This window comes from Thamnophis elegans, chromosome 2, assembly GCF_009769535.1.
Source record: "Thamnophis elegans isolate rThaEle1 chromosome 2, rThaEle1.pri, whole genome shotgun sequence".
Classification (NCBI taxonomy): Eukaryota; Metazoa; Chordata; class Lepidosauria; order Squamata; family Colubridae; genus Thamnophis; species Thamnophis elegans.
In genome coordinates, this window is record NC_045542.1 from 69,846,776 (window position 1) to 69,869,345 (window position 22,570).

The following is a 22,570-nucleotide window of genomic DNA, read 5'->3' on the forward strand; positions in this document are numbered from 1 at the left end:
AGGAATAAAACGAACAGATAAAAAGGAAACACAACTCATCATTCCCAACCCCACCTAACCCTTGCATCCTCCATACACCCCATCTACCCCCTCCAACTTTCCTTTCTCCCTCTAACACTCCCCTCCTACTTCCCTTTCCCCTCAAACCTTCCTTCTCCCCTTACTCCCCAGACACCCTCCTTACATACTCCTTACATTCCCCTTACTCCTTCCTTACTCCTCCCTCTTCCTTCCCTCTACCTCCCTCCTTGGTGTATGCCTTTATTCGAGTGTTGTTTGATCTAATAAATGTAAAATGAACCAAGGAAAAAAAAAAAAAAAGATAATAATAATAATAATAAAAAAAGGAACCACCGTATATAAATACATTCTTGTTCTTATTAAGATTATGTTAACCCCCCCCCACCCCACCCCCCACAATCCCCATCCCTAATCCTCCCGGCTTCCCAGGGCCCACACCTGGCACTACCTTCTATCTAAAATATCTTGTATACATATGGATTAAAAAATAAAAGTAATATATAAAAAAGAAAAAAAAAGAAACCACTCTTTGTGTTGATCTCAGCCCCCCATCTTTATCTATGCTTAAATAGTATAAATCATTCTATCTATATTTTATTCTCGTCTCTTACTTCTTTGCTATTTACCCCGATCTTCTGTAGACTCTCCCGTTCCCTTCCTAAACCTCATGATCCCTTCCAATAAGATTTAAGCAGCATAGTTCCTGCCATATATTCAAATATAACTTTACAGACAAGTAATCAAACTTTCCCTTCTAGTAAAATTTAAACAACGTGAATGATCTTTCTTTACCCCTTTTTCAAACCGTAATTCAAAATAATCTAACCAGATTTCCCCTTCTTAGTAAAGTTAAGCAACATAGATCAGATATTACTTTACACAGGAATCAATTTCTATCTTAAGATAATTCCAACCGACTTCCCCTTCTAGTAGAATTTAAATAACTTAGTTCATTCCACATGCATTTTACTCTCATCCCCCACTTGTCTGATATTTACCACTATCAAATTTATGCTAACATTTGTTTAAAATATAGCTCAGAGCGATTTGTAGCATGAATCATTCCACATATTCCAGTAATACTTTCAACAAGAGTCAGTTAACCTTCTATTTTAAGGTAGTCGCTTCTAACAAAGTTTAAACAACATAAATCATTCCGCATTCTTTTTACAGTTATCTTAAGATAATCCCAAGCGGCTTCCTGTTCTAATAAGCTTTAAACAACGTAAATTTTGCCCTCTTCCCTTGCTTGTCTGGTATTTACCACAAATAACATAATTCATTCCACATACATTTTACCCTCATCTCTTGCTTGTCTAATATTTACCACTATCAAATTTATACTAGCGTTTATTTAAAAAGTAACTATAACAACCAACTTTCCCTTCAAATAAAAGTTAAATAGCATGGATCATTTTCAAATAATACTTTCAGCAAGAGTCAGTTAACCTTCTATTTTAAAATAGTCCCATCTAACAAAGTTTAAACAACATAAATCATTCCGCATTCTTTTAACCACTATCAAATTTGTGCTAACGTTACTTTAGAATCTAGCTCAAAGTAGTTTCATCCAGCTTTCCCTTCTGATAAAAATTAGTCCACTTTTTCTACCGGAGAGAGGTCTCAAACCCCCATTCAGTCCTCAACTTTAGGAAGTCTTTTGAAGTATCTAAATTCTCGATCTGCGTTCTTCTGCTTCTCCGAGAGAGGAGGGGCTACCCCCTCCATCTTGCAGCCGCATGGCCAGCCGTTTGCTTTCTCCTTCCGCTTGTCTCTCCTCTCTTCCGAGCGCGTCAGGAAGTCCCGCCTTCAGAATCCTACAATAGAAATCTTGAGCCTCCGAAATAGAGTTAAGACGAAATCTTTGATTCTCAAATGTAACCGTGATGCCGGCAGGGGCCTCCCATCTGTATCGAATCTGTTGACTCCTAAGCTCTTTAGTTAAAAAGGCGTAGTCCCTTCTTGCTCTCAATATCTGGAAAGGAATCTCTTTGAAGACAATCAGGTCCTGGTCATCAATTCGGAGCCTATTATTATAAAAATTTTGCACAATCGCGTTTCTAGATTCTTTTGTAGAGAAATATATAATTATGTCCCTCGGGAGCTGTCGCTGTTCCGCTATCAATGAGTTCTGGCGATAGATTTTCCGAATCTGCCAATCAAAGTTAAGTCCCGGGCTTCCCAGCGCGTGGCTGAAGGCTTCAGCAAAGGTCTGTTTTAAATTCTCTTGCTTCTTTTCACGGAATCCTCTGACTCTAATTGCAAATGCCTTCCTATTAAAATTTAGTATCATAAGCTGTTCTTCGTTATTTCTAATTTTTTCTTGTAAAATTTGAATATTGGTAGTCAAATTAAAATTAGCCTTCTCCAGACTTTCCAATTTGTTTTCTATTTCAGCAGAGTAATCTGACAGGGCAGACACAGCTGCAAAAGTATTCGCCTTCATTTGATTAACTTTAGATTGTAAATCATCAAATAATTCCAATACAAATTCCCTGATTTCTTTCTTAAAAGCGTTAAGCATTTTAAGGAGATATTCCTGTGTTAAAAGTTCCTCAACAGAAGACATAGGAGACAAAGGCTGTGTTTCCAATGAAAATTCTTTAAATTCTTTTGTAGCAAGACGCTTCTTTGATTTGGATGGCATAATAAATAAGCAAGTAAGCAGAGCTTCGCTCCCCTCTATTTCCAAAAAAGAAAAATTTATTTTCTTAAGGAGCAGTCTGCAGGAAGATAACACCGGCTAAGTATATCAATCATCCACGGAGAGAAATCGCCATTTTGAGGTCTAATTAGACAAAGAAGTCTCTAAGACGAATGGTGCTGGTATTTACAATAGTACTAAAAACATAAATCTCACAGGGGTGGGACCCGCCCGTATCAATTCTAGCTTGAAAAAAAAACTTTGTCTTGTCCTGGGGGGGGGGCTAGCCTGTCTGGGGCTGCCAAAAAAAAGGCAGCTGAGAAGAAATGGCTGGAGATAAGAGCTCCGCTTCGGCCGGAACTAATCTCTTTCCACAGCCAAAAAAGAAAAAAGGCTGTGGTTTACGATTAGATCCTAACCTACGGGGCTATTCTCCCTGCCCCTTTCTTAGCCAGAAAGGGGTGCTATCTATGATCTTATTTAGATATACAGACCAGATCTCTGAGGAGCTCGGTGGAGCCCTCCTCGGCAACAGGCCACGCCCCCCGGAAGTCGTCCCACCAGTAATCTTGTCCTATGCCTTTTAAGTGACAACCAGCACCTTGACTTGGCCCTATGCCATTCAGGTGAGAATCAGCACCTTGAATTGTACTTTGAAGCTTACTAGAAACTAGTTCAGCAAATGGAGGAACAGTGTTATGTGGGCATAGTGAGAGATGCCAAAAGCTGCCCAAATCATTTATTCTGCACCAACTGCAGCTTCTCAATGTTCTTCAGAGACAACCCCATGTACAGTCTAGTATAATAATACAGTGGTGAGACAACTAAGGCATGAATCTCTTTGAACAAAGTCTTCTGATTCAGAAATGCATGCAATTCCTACACATGTGCAACCTGTCTCTGTCACTACTACAGACATTGTTGACACTTTCTTTTTAAGAAAGCTTAAGGAGAAAATTGCACAACTTTAACTGGGGTGCTGCACTTCCAGGAAGAGATAAAGGTAGAAAAATCTTTGGAACCAGATGCCCTTAAAATTCAATTTTTACATAAATCTCTACCCATTTAATAATTTTTCAAAGTAACCCTCAAAGGATTACTTTGAACAGGGCCACAAACTATCTCTCTGTGGATGCAATAAAGGAAATAGTTATGTCATTCATCTGAAAATCAGGGCATAAGCATGATCTGATCCTAGACAACACTTGCTCTTTACTCCAAGCAGCAACTGAGACCTCAATCAAACAGTGTACCAGATTCTTGAAAGAGACACAATGGCTCAGCAGGTAAAGATGTTGAGCTTATCAGACAGAAAGCTGACAGCCTGGGATTAGAGACCCAAGTACAGTGTGATGGAGTGAGCTCCTTATAAGTCTTGGGAACTCCACTATTAACTTGGTCACAGATTTGAACATTTCAAGTAAGGAGATTGCTATGCTGGTACACAAGCAGTAATCTTTTCTGAACTCTATAGACCAATTTCACACACAGGGCTCATACCTGGAAATTTGCAGAGCAATGTAATAAAAACCATCAAATATTTTGGGTAATAAGAGTATTTTTTGAATAAATTATGTCTTTTAAAGTCCAGTTCATGTATTATAGTTTCATTTTTCTCTGTCAAACTGATAAGATATAAATTATCAATAAAAGTGCCTTATCTCTATTACTGCCACTTTAATTCATTAGACTTAATGCCTCATTCCATAGACTTAATAAAAACCAAGATTTTTTGTCACAGTACATGTTATCTAAATATTCAGTTCAAGGATAATATGTCACATGAAACTGCTGAATTGTTATTTGGTCATATCTCAGTGTAAATATATGGATACAATGTATGGATATTGTAAATGTCCTATGCAATTTTAATGTCCCTATAAGATCCAGTACCCCCTCTGACAGTTGATCTAAAATTATTCTAAGTTGTGTTTACATAAAACGTAATCTATTAAAGTACTTCTTTTGGGTAGGTATGCAAGAAATTGTAACCTTTATCACCAGGACATTGACTTTAAAAGCCAGAATAAATTTATTATCGTAGTCTTTTTTTATAGAAAGTGTTGCCATTCATAGATGACAGAATACTGGATAATCTGGAGCACAGTTAATTAAAGAGTTTATAAATATGAATTTTACCAACATTATACATCCATAAAATATACATAAAATGTTTTATTGTTCTACCTTTAACTACAAAACTTTTTATACTGTGATAAATTCTCTACATTATCTTAACTAAGGAGCGTAGCACAACTTCCATCACAGAATCAATGGGAGTTAACAGTCTAAGTACAATAAATGCACCTATTTCCTTCTTAGTTTATGTGCAGGAAGAACACACTACAGGAATAAAAGCTTGCATTGCTCATCATGAGCTCTTCCTTCTCTTTGTTTTATCCCTGGGACTTTAAGACATCCTGAAGAGCAGTGCACCATATCTGGTTTCCAATTGTAAAATGATAATACTGAGAGCATCAGCATGTGGGTATGTGGATGTCTTTGGAGAAGGTGGGAGAAGAGGAAGGAAGAGTTTGCAGCCCAGGGACTACAGTAGCTGCCAGTTCAGCAGGCAACTGATTGTAAAGGAAAAGCTAGCTTAGACAAGTTGAACAAGGAGAAACAGAGCCCAGTACCTTAATCACTCCAGCAGTAATACTGAGATGCTACAACCAGCAGCTGGTAAACCTTCCTCTTCCCACTCCAGCACACACTGAGAAACTGCTAAGCTGCAGTTTCAGCAGCAATTTAGAACAGCAGCTGATAGTAACAGAAGCCATCTTGAAGGTGGCTAAAGACTTTGGTATAAGCTCAAGTAACAAAAAAGAAAGGATTTTTTTTTAAAAAATAAGATATATGTGTAGGCATAGAAATTAGTAGCAATAGCAATAGCAGTTAAACTTATATACCGCTGCATAGGGCTTTCAGCCCTCTCTAAGCAGTTTACAGAGTCAGCATATTGCCCCCAACAATCCGGGTCCTCATTTTACCCACCTCGGAAGGATGGAAGGCTGAGTCAACCCTGAGCCGGTGAGATTTGAACAGCCGAACTGCCGAATTGCAGTCAGCTGAAGTAGCCTGCAGTGCTGCATTTAACCACTGCGCCACCTCGGCTCTATATAGTATAGGTGTGGTATAATATAGCACACACTAATAGTAAGTGGTAAGGTAGGAAATAAGTTTTTTTTTTTTTTTTAAGTAAAGCCTTCCTTAGCAGGAAAGATAAAAACTGTGATTGTGGGTCTGTACCATTTTCCAAAATAACTTTTTCGTACATCAATTTTGGGGACGGGAGAATTACTGTATATATGCTTATTACAGGATATCCCTATCAAATTCTTTCTGCCTCGTTAATGAAGGCAAACTTGAAAAGATTCAGTAGAGAAACAAAAGGTGTAGCTACAAGTGTTAAACATAGGACCTGTGAAGGTTCTTCAGGCTAATAGCATTTTTATTGCAATGATTAATTCATTTCCAAGAAAGATAATTTTTAGATATTACAGGTGACTGAATCACATACCCTCAAATTATATGTGTTTTATATGTTTTTATATGTTGTTTCTATATTTAAATTCATACATCCTGTTGTTTTCATTATTTCTATGAGCTTCAAAAGATTTTTTAAAAATGTTTTTTCCAGGGTATTTTGAAACCAAGATCAGTCTTGGAATTCTAAAACAATGTCATAATGCGATATGAATGTGTACTAGAGGACAAAGAGCAAATTCTTTATTATACAACCAGTTGGGTTTGCAGAGAAGTCATTCTCTTTGACATTTGGTAATTGCCACACAGACATTGTGATTCCAAGACCTCAGGTAGACAGCATAAAAGTTTCTTGTTACAAGAAATGCATATCAATTAGGACAAAGAACTTGGCAAAGTCAGGACTGCAGCAAAGAACAAACCTTTTTTCTCCTTCTTCTTTTCAGTCTGTTCTTGATTTACATATATCCAGTTTCTTCCTTGTTGTTGATCATGGTAAGGGGAATAACCCAGTATTGGAATTCATAATGTCTATCTTATGTTCATGCCAAAAGAAGGACTACATTTTTTTTCTTTTTATGATCCTGTAGTTCCTATTCACTGGATAGAATGGAGTGTTTCCTAACTGGATGCTCTTCCTGATGCCTATGCAGAGTTTGCAGCAGGTGTGTGTGTGTGGGAGTGTGTGTGTGTGTGTGTGTGTGAGAGAGAGAGAGAGACCGAGGGAGGGAGGGAGGGAGAGCGCAGAGAAGCATCTGCTGCTACCTAGCATTAAACTCTCAACCTTTCAAGTGGGAAGGGAGCATCTTCATCACTAGGCCACCACACTTCTCAATAAAAGAAGGAGCGCTATATTATAAGAACACATTTCCAACATGTCATGAATCTACCAACTGCTTATCTGCCTTATTTACAAGACATATAAACTAACCAGTGAATTTATCTAAAGATCCTCATATCTTGAGCTATTAGTTTTCCGTGCTTCAAAATACTATATTTCTTGATTCTATTCTTACTCACACTGATTTTGTTTTTCAAAACAGTAGTTCTATTTCCAGATTGCAAATTTTATCTATTGCTTTCTTTAAAATAGTCAATGGTTATGTTCACATACCCCACTAAGACTTAAAACCATAAGAGCTGAATTCATATGTTTTACTAACCACACATCTAACTTCATCCATTGTATGATGTGTCAAGGTTTTTTTTGGAGGGGGGGTTATGTTGTGTGAAACCAGCCTCTGTTTGGGGTCAGTGTAAAACTGATGGGTCAGATTGAAAAATAATTTATATTATTCTGGAAATCAGAGGACTGATGCTGAGAACTGAACTATTAATAATCTAATAAAAACTCTTGAAGAAACTTCTTTACTTTTGTTTTGAAGGAAAATTTTGAAGACTTATGACTGAATAGACAAGACAATTGAGGAAGACAATTTTATATGGACAATGAGAGCATGTAAGAATCATGGATACAACTTCCAATCATCACCCACTATGCATGACCAGAAGGAGAATATATTGTACAAAATTTTTAAAGAATGAAAATTTTCTTAGGCCTACTTTTCTCCTTATGAAGTTTATTTGCCAAGAGGATGGCTTTTGTTTTTATACTGACCTATCTAAAAGCATGATAATAATAATAATGAAATCAACATAATGGAATTGCAAGCATTACAAGGGAAAGGTTTTTTTGAACAAGAAGTTAAATTAATAATTTAGCTGTCTTGTTCTATGATCAGGGTTATACGAATACCATCCACAACACATACTTCATTGAGATAAAAGATTTTGGCATAAATAAATGGTGGCCTGCAAGTAACTCTCAATATTGTCATCACATCATAAGGCAATTTTTGCAGGACACTTTTTTTCCTGAAAAGAACCAGCACAAACTTATTTCCTTTATTAAATAAGGTAGCTCATTCATCCAGGACATCATTGCAGATTATGAGAGATGAAATGAATTCATGTGACATAAATTAGAAAGAAATGTATTGCAAATGCCAGATGCTGAAAATAGTAAAATATTCATGTGTCTCACAGGCTGGTGCTTTGCTTGTAATCACAGCTATCTAAATTATAGGAAATAGAGTGTGTGTAGCAATCTTCGCTGCTATTTTTAAGCAAGCAAAATTAGATGAAGTATCTTGCAAGCAGGAGTTTAAAGGAAGATTAGACTTCAATATTCAATTACAAAAATATATCCTATGTTTATTGATTCCTTAGGAATATTATCAAAAGATCCATGTCTGCAATCCTAATTCTATGCCAAAAGCTACTCTTCCAGGTTTTCACTTGAAACAACAAAAGAGAAAGACGATAGAAATGAATTTATGTGATATCATCAAAAAGGCCAGAGGGACTGGATCAATGCTAAACTCTGACAGAGTTATGAAAAGCTGTTCCCAGAGCCATTCCTTAGTTGCATTTCAAACAATGATGTAAATGTCACTAGAAATAGAATGCATGTGTGCATGAGTTGATCTGTGATACTACAGAAATAGTTGGACATGCCCTTGACAAAATTATATATTTAATAAAAACAATTCATGGAAATAAACATGACTATTACAAAGTACAATTTTGGATCTGACCATTGTTATGAAAGTTGTGCAATTTTATTAGCAGTCATAGTACCTTTCATGCATTTACATCAATGTCAGTTTATTCAATCAGGAAAATTATTAATTTGTGTTAGGGACATTCAAAGGTTGAGATGGGCAATAGGGGATCTATTATTTTTGATTTGATCTTACTATCAAGAATGACATGGTTGAATATATTAAAATGACAAACTTTGGGTGCAAGTGATTATGCATTGTTAGAAGTCTTGATTTTAACAAAAATGTTTGAAAAAATATCAAGCTGGATATCTGGATTTTAGAAAGGTAAATTTTAACCAAGTAGGAGAATCTTTGTTTTTAATTGGGTCCCATGAAACTTTGAAAGAATCTATGAGGATTTGTTTCCCATATTGTTTTTGTAACACACTCTGTGCCACAGGAATCTGACTTTCATTCAGAACCAATAAAATATAAGTAAGAATTATTTTCTCTCAAGCATATCTGTGTCCTTTTTTTTTTTTTCATTTATTTGATTTTTTTCAAATAGCAATACACAAGTGTAGTAGTAATAGTAATTCACTGACCAATGGCCATGAATTTTGAAATCCCTTCAGAAGAGTGCAGTAACTATCACAAACCTAAAAGGTAGTGGTGGGTTACGACCAGTACGCTCCGATACAGGAGTACTGGTGCCTGCCGGGAGCACCAGGTATTGTTCTGGTATGGTGCTTCGGAGGGCCCACTCATCTCCCTGCACTCCTTACTGGTATATGAAGTTTTTGGGGCTTCCGCACATGCGCACAGAGCGTATGGCACCTGTGCAATGCTCCACCAAGCAGCTGCAGCGTCATGGAGGCGTTGCGGAGTGTTTCAGGCAGTAAGTATGTATGCGCATGCTGTGTGCTTTCATGTGGTGGACACCCGGCACTGTTGCACTGCACTGGTTGCAACGGGATTCGGAATCCACCACTGCTAAAAGGTATACTTTTTCTATGAGCACTGAAGGTTTGTCACTGGAGATTTAAGACATTAAATGTCCACTTCAGTATTTTTATACAGGAGCATGAAATAATGAATTGTGTTATGTTTAATATGTTGGTAACAATTTTCTCAGAATACTTCTGTAAACCTTCTACATAAAGAATAACTGGAACCTATCCTCCATATCCTAATATTCATGTCCACTAACAATTTTGAAGAGAATTTGGGTGTCATTAGTCACTTTTTGCTGTATATCAAATGTAAATTAAGCTAAGTTAAACTAAAATAAGATAAACTAAGCTAATCTTTATTGTCATTTTTCTGTATTCACAATGGCACACATTAAAATGAAATTCTGATACCCCACTCTCAAAAACTCACCAAACAATGTCACCACACAAAGAATAACAACAACAACATCAACAACAATATAATAGCAGCAGCAGCAGTATTTTCATTAGCTTTCTGTTAGAGTGAAAAAAATAAAATCAATAACAAAATTCCATTATTTCTCCTGAGATATATTATTATTTCTCACACAATCCATAAAAAGGATCTTCAATGAAAATAAGGTATGAGTGTAGTAACAACAAATCACACTCCCCACAATTTTACCAGTTTCCCATATGGAATAATATTCAGAAATTCTGACTTGAGGATGAACCTATTAATCCCAGAATCCAAGTACCCGATTCTCTGTTCATCAGAGGACAAATTTACTGTACATCTCCATGGATTGATACGGTCATATTATTAAATCAATAAAGATTCTGTTCTATTCTAGTCTGTCAATGGATGACTTTGAATCATGGACAAGCCAAGTTAAGTGCTTGTATTTTTTAGCAGTTAGACTTATATACTGCTTCATAGGGCTTTCAGCCCTCTCTAAGCAGTTTACAGAGTCAGCATATTGCCCCCAACAATCTGGGTCCTCATTTTACCCACCTCGGAAAGATGGAAGGCTGAGTCAACCTTGAGCCGGTGAGATTTGAACAGCCAAACTGCAGAACTGCAGTCAGCTGAAGTAGCGTGCAGTGCTGCATTTAACCACTGCACCACCTCGGCTCTCTTTACCGCATGTGCATTACAATTGGATCACTACATCAAAGTTCACCTAGCTCTTTATTTTTAAATTTTGGTAAGCTACTGCTGAACATTTCCCAATAACATAGAAGAAAACAAATCTACCCCCTCCCCTGCAAAGTGGTGGCTTAAGATGGTTGTGAAACTATCATACTTGTATTTTGCAAAATAATAAAAAAAAACTTTAATTTCCAAAAAAAGTTAAACTAAAATATGAACAAACTCTCCTATACTAGAATTCTTATTGGGAAAAGTTCAGTATGAAAGTGGTTTGCAAAATTTAAAAATAAGGAGCTAGGGAAACTTTGAAGTAATAATTGAATACTTGTTTTAGATCAATAGGCTTAAGAAAGGATTATCCATTGCCTAATTGATTTTTATGATTAATAATCTATTTCCAGATTCTGTAGGCAATCTTATTGCCTTTCCATTTTGATACAAACTCAGGAAGAATTTGGCTTTTATAGTTCATTTTGGGCCAGCAAGGAAGTGATTAATTCATTCAAGGTTGCAGACTATTTCCTAATGGAGAAAAAAAAGTATTAATTTTAGATGCCCACATCTTTCATCACTGCAGATTTGGACTATGTCTTGAGAAATCTGTATTATTCTATTAATTGGCGTAGGAAATTTCAAGATTTTTGAATAAACTAGCTTAATTCACACTTCCTGTATATTATTCAGGTCAGAACAGATATTTCTTAAATTAAATAGTGCAATTCTTAAATCCAACATATGAACACTTAAGAAACTAGACTATTTGAACAACCAATCAATAATGGAACCAATCATCTTCTCAGAAATAAAATATAGCACAAAACAAATGGCCAATCACATGACCAAGTAACCACACCAGCACACAAAACATATATAACCTAAGAGAAATAAAACAAGACACATCTTCAAAAATCCTTCCTTTCCCCACTATCCTGTCACAGCTGAAGAAGCTTCTGGGATAAGAAGTGAAACATATTCAACAGAAAAAAAAACAAGAAAGTTCAGTTGCCTCCTGAAAAAGCACCTTTGGGACAACCATGACCTGGATGACTGAGAATTTCTATAGTCTATTTTCTCACTGATTATGTTATCTAGCGTGGAAATGAACCATTGAGGAGCTAAATGGTAAGCTCGGAGAGCAAACTACTACCAAAAATCTAAAACCCAAGCTACAAGTATTTTCTATAATTTCAAAATGCAATTCTTAGCTTAAAAAAAAAAAGGGCCTTAAGGAAAAAATAACAGAAAATGAATCTTGCATACATAACTACATTCAATGAACAGTTTGCATTTCTATACTGTATAATATTTGTATCATAGAACATTACAAAATATGCAGATATAAAGGAAAACTTTAAATGAGAAAAATGCATATTTTATTCTACTTGGTTTAACATTGCGATATGATATGGAAATTTGACATTATGTTTAATGCACTCAAACTGACCCAAGTTAGAAATAAGTTGGTTTAGCCATACTTTAGAATTCAACTATAACCCATGTGATATCCCATATACTAGATATATGCACCAAGAATCACAATACAAAGAATAGGAAAACATCTATAAAAATCTGAAACAAAACAGATTGCATCAGTACTTTGCTTCTAATATATTCTTTGTAGATCTATATTTTAATTAATGTCTATATTGCCTTAAAAAAAACACCACAAAAATGCAATTAATTATCATTGTCACTTAAGCCAAATTTATTTTTCAGTTCAGAAATCCACAACCTCAGTATCCTTTCTACTGTCATTAGAATAGAATGATAACATCTCTGTGTTTGTATATTACATTTGACAGAGAAAAATATAAAACTCATTATTGACATTTGAAATTATAATGATCATTCAAAAATGTGCCAACTTTTAAAAAGAAAATGTCATAATTGTTCTATTTCCTGCAAAATTGGATGGAGTTTCTTTTCTTCTTCTAATGAGATCAGTTCTGCCAGGTTTCAGATAAACAAATACTTATGGATTAAAATGGACTTGATAGTTGTGGGAGGAGAGGTTGAGAAATGGATATGGTTATCTCTCTTTGCTTTTTTTTTGCAAGTAGTTGATAATCATAGGACACAAAACATAGGAGTGACCTTTGGTAATGCTATAAAAACAATAAGAACAATATTTTTATGAACATTCATATCTAGATTTGTCAAGATATATCACACTTTTGAATTTTAGGATTTAGGTTATTGTCTTCATTGCGTTGGCTCCATAAAAAGCAAGCTGGTTCTAAAGCTTTTTTTACCAAGATGTATTGAAAAAACACAGAAGTTTACAGTAGCCTTAACATTTTTTTAAAAAAATTTGCCTTGTATATGCAAAAATGTAACAAAACAAATATATATGCAACACAGACAAACACAGAGACAGATATACATACACAAACACATACATACGCACATACACATACACATACATACACCACACCGGACGGGGAGAGAGAGAGAAAAAGAAAGAGAGAGAGAGAGAGAGAGAAAGAAAGAGAGAACTCTGGTGGCTTATCTTGTTGCTTGAAAGGAGTGCTTTGAGTGATACTGCTTTGTTTTCCCAATTTTCAGAACCATTTTACAGGAGTTCAACATTACCACAGAATTATTGTCTTTCTTCATCAAGTGGAATTATCCTCCAATAGTGGAAAGGAAGGAAGGAAGGAAGGAAGGAAGGAAGGAAGGAAGGAAGGAAGGAAGGAAGGAAGGAAGGAAGGAAGGAAGGAAGGAAAATATTGTTCCTTCATTAAACCAAGTATTAACTACCATGTTGAGGCTGGTTCAATTTCCAAAGAAATTATCTGTGAAGCCAATTTTGCAGTTTCTTGTTATTTTTCTTCCACATTTTTTTCTAGCTAAACCTTAGTGGTACATCTTCACTTTACATAGAGAAGGCAAGACAGTCAATTCCTGATATTCCTAGACTGATGGACTAAGGATCCAATTCATAGAAGAAAAATTCCCATGTTCCTGTGTTGCACGGAGATACTTTCAACACTTAAACATTATTCATATAGATCTGTTATCTGAGAGCATACACACTGGATACTAGCACAGTCCTTATGCTAAACCTTATCCTGATGTATTGTTAGAAGATATGATATTTATAGGAAATTTGTATATTCACCACCATTTCTTCTTCACTGAACTGCACTACCACGTCTGACACTATAATATATTTGGTCATATCAAATATGATTTAAGTTATACACAATTATCAAGTTAAAATGTTTCATCTTGAATACAATCATTAACATAACAATGAAACTGCTTAAAAGCATGCCCAAGTGCTTCTATATAAATATTTAAAGCCAGAATAGTATTTTGCTGTTCTGAAACATATGCCTGTTTCTCCTCCCCTGCCCCTTGTTAATGTAGCAACATAATGAGCTCCTTGGAATGAATGACAACTAGCAGTGTATTTCGTCTTATCTCAGAACTCCAAGATGTTTAATGTCCACATTGAATCCAATCATGTAACAATCCTGAAACATTAGTAGTGCCCAATGATAGGGAGTCAAGTGCTTCTAAAAAAATTGGCCTCTTAAATAGAGTACAAAGAAAAAACAACACCCTGAAGGAGATTTCTGACAGAGGACAGCATATTAAAATGCTATGAGATAGTATCCCAGCTTAGGTTTAAAGAATTAATGAAGAACAAATGTTCCAAGTGACATGTAAGCATGAAATTCTCTCTGTGGGTTGACCTTCATTCTTCTACAGTTAGCTAATGAGGATTTTCTTTGTTATCTATCTTGCTGGAGGACCTCTGGGCCTTGTCATTATTGAATGAGCACAATGTCACCCTCAGCTGGCAGAATGTTTTGTCTTTTGTCAGGGAAAGAAGTTTGTTCGTGTCAGCCAGTGAAAACATAATACGGCAACAAGCAATTGAGAGCAGACATTCAATTCAGTTAACTTAGCCCCATGGAGATGTTTAACCTGCTGCTGTTGTTTTGATCAGAATATTTACACTAGCTTGTTATATGACTCTTGTAGCTACTTCTGGAGTTTGGAAAGGGCTGTTATAAATTAATGATAAGCCAAAGCAATTTATCTTGAGATCTGCTCACCACAGCCCCTTTTAGCAATTAATTATCATCAGTGGACTGAACTGTATATATGGAAAATGAATGCCTGTAGAGCAGCTGCTTTTTATCTTATTCATAATGGCAAGTATATCATTTCTATTAGTGATGCTTAGAGTTTGGAAAAACACATCTGCTCAGAGAAAATTCTAGAGACCTCGTAAATTGCATTATTAAGCAGTTCTACGTCCAAAGAAGAGATCCCTGGCGCATATACTTAGATGACATTAATGGCAGCTTCACAGATATATAACATTTATAAAATGTTTGCATAGCAGCAAACAAATTTGAATTTGCATATTTTTGGGTATGATGCTTCCTTTCAGTTGATAAAATCAAATCTGAAAGGCTAGGTAAAATATAGCAGAAACATTGTTGACTATCTTGTTTTACATTGTAATGTCTGTCTGTACAAGTTTGTTGTTTTTTCAACTTTAATTACCCTCATATTTTAAATTCATGTAACAAAGTATACCTTTCTGGAGCCTTAATGTGCTTGGAGAAAAATGCTCACCACACAAATTCATTAATTTCATTTATTACTATGTGAGAACAGATTCTAAGTCAAGAAAAGAAAAGCTTATAATGATAGAATTACATAATTTAAGGGCTATATTGCCTTTTGAATCAAACCTGCTGAATGTGGAAATGGAAAAGAAATAATTCCTGTCATTAAGGCATTCCATGAATGATAACCAATCACACTACTGTAAGTTGTTCAGTATTTTTTTTTTTTGATCCAAGGGTCATATTGACACTGAAAGAAAATTTGGGATGATGTGTTATCATACTATGTAGAAAGAATTGTATTATGAAATGTATCATCATGCAAGCACATCACCTAACCACATAACAAGTCAAGTTCTTGTTTGTCACTAATTCTAATTACATTTGTCATATAATTTTTATCCTAAAATCAATAGCTATCCTCACTGGCTCAAGGTTGACTCAGCCTTCCATACTTCTAAGGTCAGTCAGATGAGGACCCAGATTGCTGGGAGCAATAGGCTGACTCTGTAAACCTCTTAGCACTGTGAAGTGAAGTCTAAGTCTAAGTGCTGTTGCTATTGCTATGATATTAGTAGAGCACTTAGCACTTAGACATCTATGCTGCTTTACAGGGCTTGTATAGCCCTCTCTCTAACTGGTTTATAGAGTCAGCATATTTCCCCCAACAACTTGGATCCTCATTTTACTGACCTCGGAAGGATGGAAGGCAGAGTTAACCTTGGGTCTGGTGAGATTTGAACTGCCAAATTGTAGGCAGCCAGCAGGCAGCAGAAGTAGCCTATAGTACTGCATTCTAACCACTACACCACCACAACTTATCAATTTTAAAATCAAGGATTGCCCTAAATAATGTTGTTATTCCTTAATTTTATTAAATCTACCTAGTAATGGAGCTGTGATGGCACAGTGATTATAATGCCATATTGCAGGCTAATTCTGCTGCCAGCAGTTTGATTCTTACTGGTTCAAGGTTGGTGCAGTCTTCCATCTTCCGAGGTGAGTAAAATGAGGATCCAGATTGTTGGGTGCAATATGTTGACTCTGTAAACCATTTAGAGAGGGCTGTAAAGCACTGTTATGTTTATTGCAGTAGAAGACTTTTTGCCATAGCGTCTAAAAAAGTTTGGATTAATGCTTAAAGGAAAACCTTGATACCCCTATAGGCTCAGTCTCACTTTCACTTAGGATCACTTGGCAGGTCTGAGCTTAAAAAAGGTTTCTAGGAATGAATGAAACACATACATTCCAACCATAAAAGCAGCTATGCTTTTTTAAGACTAGTACAGTATGTTTCCTTAAAAGGTGCTCCTGGCTGCTTTCACATCAGTGTGTATAGTGGAGGTCTGAATAAAGGGAAGTGCTTGCCAATGCGCACAAACATTTATGGAAAAAATGCTAAGAAATCGATCTTGTTGAAATAGCATATAATAGGATTGGGTCAGTTGGATCAGTTCAAGCACATTTGTTTGAATGAAGTCTTGTTCATATTGCTTTTCAGTCATGAACATAATGCTATATTAATGCATCTGCTAAGGCAACATCTTCCATTCTGGTTATTATAATACATATGCTTAATATTTTCATAGGCATAAATATTTAAAACAAAAGAAAGAGAGAAAAGTGATACAAATCTCTTACATTTTAAAATATACACATTTGTTTAAAAAAATCATTAATTATATAAAGAAATTCCAGTTACCAAAATATAAATGAACTTTCAGACTAATAATTTTTAATGATAATAAAACTACATACATATCATTATTATCTTTGAAGCAATAATGAATAATTTAATTCATTTTCAAGAAGCTTCATGTTTGCTAATTTTCGAAAATCCCCATCTTCACAGTTGGTGGTCATGTTTTCCCTTTCTTATCTGGATGTAAAGTTTACTTAGTGATGTTAAAGCCTGTAATGTTTTCTGCTGTAAGTCTTCTATATATATAGAAGTCCTGTCAATCTTCTTGGTTGTGGTGTGCTACTTCCTACTTTCTAAGGCTGAGAGAGAGACTAGTCCAAGGTCACCAGCTGGTTTTGTGTCTAAGGCACAACTGGAACTCACAGTTGCTCAATTTCTAGCCTGCTGTCTTAACCACTACATTAAAACTGGCTCTCACTGCAAGCATATAAAATATTAGGAAATAATCCTGACTGCTTTTATGTGGATTTTTTATTGCACCAATCTGACATATTACACAAGTACAGATAATTCTTTCTAATCATTTATTTATTTAGAATGTCCGCAATTTGCCTTCTTAGCTACCTAATTTAATTAATAGTATAGTTAAGTAGCAAAGAGAATATCACATGAAAACAAATCTTAGTATATAGTATTTAAAATTAAGCACTAATGTACAATATGATATAAATATGAAATTATTAATAGAATTATTTGACTTAAATGATACAGAATTTGCACTAATGAATAAACTAATAAATAAATAAGTCTTTGAGGGAAGTGGGAGCAATTCCCTTTTGAAAACTATGTCTTTGAAGAAGCAATGATAGTTTGCAAGCATCACACACTTGGAGAGTGTGTGGTGGAGGAAACTAGATCTTAGAAAGGTAAAGGTTCCCGTTGCACATGCATGCTAGTCGTTCCTGACTCTAGGGAGGGATGTTCATCTCAGTTTCAAAACTGAAGAGCCAGTGCTGTCCAAAGACGTCTCCATGGTCATGTGACCAGCATAACTAAATGTCAAAGGCTCGCTGAATACTGTTATCTTCCCACCAAAGGTGGTTCCTATTTTTCTACTTGCATGTTTACATGCTTTCAAACTGCTAGGTTGGCAGAAGCTAGGGCAAGTAATAGGAGCTCACTCCATTATGCAGTGATAGGGATTCAAATCCTCTAACTGCCGACCCTTTCTGATTGGACAGGCTCTGCGTCTTAGCCACTGAGCCACCGCTTCTTCTTGGTAGACTTATAGTATTCCATCCTGACCCAAAACTACAATCATTGTCTTTAACTTCACTTATGCTAACTGTAACCTGAGGTATGTTGATTAGGTCCTATGATTGGAATCTGAATTAGCAGGGACTGACTAGGAAACCAAAGAAAGACACCAGGCAGTTCCAATGTGGACTGGCAGGGAAGGAAGGAAGGAAGGAAGGAAGGAAGGAAGGAAGGAAGGAAGGAAGGAAGGAAGGAATCAATCATTGAAACACAAATTTCCATCTTGGGTCAGCAGGAGTTTGCCTGTGTTCTCAAGAACTTTGGTTTCTTTTACCACGTAGTTCCCAACCATTTCATTAACTAGACATCATAGTAATGGATGATCAATCAATATGTCCCCCTCACATTTTTATCTACTGATTTCTCATTTGTATAAATCTCTACAACTGCAACTATCCATATAGTAAACCTTTCTGAGAGCACAATACTCCCAAATATGTGACAGTTACATGTTGATTAGGACAAAGATGCAATATCTATAGCCAAAGTGCAAGAGATTGAGGTATCCATTTACCTTAAGCAATTTATTTGAATCAGTATAATTTGTAACAATTTTCTCTTCTGTCAATGTAGGAAGGCTAGACTGATGACTACATCTGAGCTTTCTAGTCATTGCATATATATATATATATGTCCTGATCTTATAGATGCACTCCATAAAATGTTCCAATGGAACCGAAGAAACATACTTGCAAATACTTGCACTAGTTACAGCCATGAAATTTCCTGTTCATCAGTCAAATAAATTGATTAACTCAACTGTACTTGATTAAATCTTTTAGATCTTTCACTTCTATTTGTAGCATTTATCCTGAAGCAGTGCAATTATTGAAACAAATGCAAGCCATGAATTACAGACTACATGGACATTTCCTGAGGGTACCTGATATCAGAATCTCAATGGCGCTCCAATTTATTTTGATCAGTAAATGAAAAACTTTATACATCAAACATAGGCAGAAGCTAACAACCTCTGTATGATTTTGGAGGGCACTCTGACATCTGAGATATATTTTGGGTGGAAAATACATTTTCTATTGCTAATAATGGAAGTATGATTCATTGCTCTGAAAGTAAACATCAATTTGATTTTTATAACATATTTTGCTGTCTAAAGTTTTTGCATGGAATAAGAGTTTTAAAGTCCTTGATATATAGTGACAAATATAAGTATTTGTTGTACCATAGTTCATTCACACTACAAGTGAGAGTTGATGTGATAAAAAAGCAATAATCAGAAAATTGTCTTATTTGGCTACCTACTGAAATATCATATAGACTGCAAACATTTTAATGCATATTAATTTACAAGTCCTGCAGGGACAGTTTCTTTGTTCATACATAACAGCAGATGTAGAAGCATATGGCATATCTGTTCATATTTATGGTAATTCAGTGTACATCAGCTTTTAATAAGGTAACATTAACTTATAAGCTTTTTAATCACATTCTTTTTTTTTTCCAAAAATGCTGCAAAAGCAAACTTCATCCTTGAGAAATGATGAAAGAAAAATTCTCTTTTGCAGATAATGTTTCAAGAGAAAAATAAGAACTGTTACTTGAGCAACATGATCTTTACTTGAATTGGGTTTAGTTCCTTATTTTTCTACCAAATATAATCTGATGTGCTATATACCGATAACTCTATTGAAAACTGCTGATTTTTCAGGCAAAATTTTTCAGGTGCCAAAATGTTAGTAATGCTGGCAGGAACCCGCCCCTCATATAGATCAAACATGCATAGAGGAGGATGGTACCATACCTTATTTGCTCCTATTCTTATAATATCTTTATAATTGGAAATATTTGTAATAGCTAAGTAGTCTAATGACAAAATATATTTGACTTCATCCTTCAGAGTTATCTGGTTTTGCTTAGCCATTGTTCACCAAAATAGGTATGTCTTATCATCTACCAGCAATAGCCATCATGGTTATTATAAGAATTTGGGGGAATGGCCCATATCTCTGGAAATGATACTGGTCAGAAAATATTACTTTGAGAAAAGGTCATTATGAGTCAGTAAAAATATAAGCATGGAAGTTAAAATCTATATATCTCAAGAACATTATGTTGGAGAAGGCTGTGTCTATTTACAGAATCAGAATATGGTAATAAATATATGCAACTGAGGATATAATAACATTAAGGGATCATTCAAGCAGTTCTGTTGATGATGTATATAGTTAGCATTAGAGCTTCAGAGGTAATAAAAGTTTTTTTCCCCCATGAAAGTAGTAAAGACAGAGGCCAATGAATGTAAATGAATCCCACATTTTTAGATGAATAGAAGTTACTGAAAGCATAGCTGTAATAGATTTGTTTTGTACTATAATGTTGTTATTACTTAATAGAACTGTTAACTGATTGCTATGTAAAGCAAATTGCTATGTCTTGCATGTAAACACAAAACAAATCTCTATTCTGTACACTAATCTAGCCTATCATCTCTCCTGCTCTGTAATGGCCACATATTCTGAATAATGATTTTCTCACAGCACAAGATTTTACCATTAAATTCTCCTTGTCCATAATAGCCAATAGGCATAGCGATATGATAAGGAAAATGCTCAAAATGCTAAGCTTGCACATGGCCAACTGAATAGAAAGGTGTACAATGTATATTGATGTTGGCAACATTTTGTGATCTATTCCCCAGTCAATAAAACGAATGTAAGCAAACTGCTCCAATGCTCTGAAATGCAACAGAATAGAAAATAGATGAGAGGAGGAAAGAGTAATAGAAATGTATAAAGAATCAGATACCTCAATTGGCTAATAAATTATGTCTCCTCTCTTACCCTAAGCACTGTATTATTGTTGTTTGTAAGAGTGGGATATACTAAAAAATTCATAATCTGTCCAAACAGAAGCAACTGTTTGTGTCATCACTGGCAGGGAGATATCAGGCTGCATATCTTCACTGGGCAAGAGGTGGCAATTTAATCTGACAAGTTTCCTGCCAACAAGGATGGTTTCAGGGATTCAACTGCCATGGTAAACATTTGACATATCTTTGACTGTTGTTGAACAGAAACTTGGCAATGAACTGAAACTTATTAATGCAGTTTAGAGTTGCTGTAAAATCATCAGAAAACAGACTGCAGAATTGCTAAACTGCTCAGGTCCTTCTTTCCTTCCTTCCTTCCTTCCTTCCTTCCTTCCTTCCTTCCTTCCTTCCTTCCTCCCTCCCTCCCTCCCTCCCTCCCTCCCTCCCTCCTTCTCTCCTTCCCTCCTTCCCTACATCCCTTGTCTCCTTCCCTATTTTGTTCCATACTTATGTGATCTTTTATACATAGTATATATTTAATGCTCAATTATTAAAACATGTTCTCTAAGGCATGCAAGCACACAAAAAAATTAATACAACTTTGGTTACAATAATAAAAAATATCTATATTCATTTCTTATTTGTGGTCACAAGGATTGGAGAAAAATGCTCTTGGTCTTAAACCTGTAAAAGATAATGCTATATTGGAAAAGGTACGAGGAAAATCCATCAGTATATTTTATTGAAGGAATACTACACTGTTATAAATATTAGGCCAATGAGATAAAACAGTATTCACTCTCTCTGCTTTATGTCTAAAATAATGGAGAACAAAATGCTGACTCAGGGATCAATAGTGGAACAATAAAAGTTGCAATTGAAAAATTCTTAGGGAAGAATAGTACAGGAAAAAAATAAAAGTTTGGAAGAATGAAAAGTACAGGTATATACAGTAAATATTCACAGAACAGTCAAGGAGGAAGTGGTCTGATGTAGCGATGATACGACGTGTGATCTTGGTGCTCTGAGATAGCAATCAATTTTTTTCTCTGCTGGACGGTCCATTCAGACCTAAACCGTCCCACAGAGATGGTGTTTGAGAAGGGTACCTCCTGCTGATCTCAGGGACACCACAAGTCCCTGAAAGATCCAGGAATAGCCGTTATCTCTGGCGGCAGAAATCCAGCTGATGAAGCTGATGAAGTCAGGACAGTTCTGGAACGGAAAAAAAGCGGAAAGAGAAAGTGTGTCGAACTGGTGAGGAAATTTTACTATTAGAAAAAAGAGTCCACCCCCAAAAAATTAGAGCTAAATTTAAATTGAAGACAGAAGAATGTAAGCGGCAGAATTAAACTACACTAAACTTAGTGTGTTATCCTGTTTCTAACTTTTCTTTTCATGGATGGAATTCTTACAAAAACTCCCTATTTTTTAAATTGAATATTTTCTTCTATTTTTCACTCTTGCTTA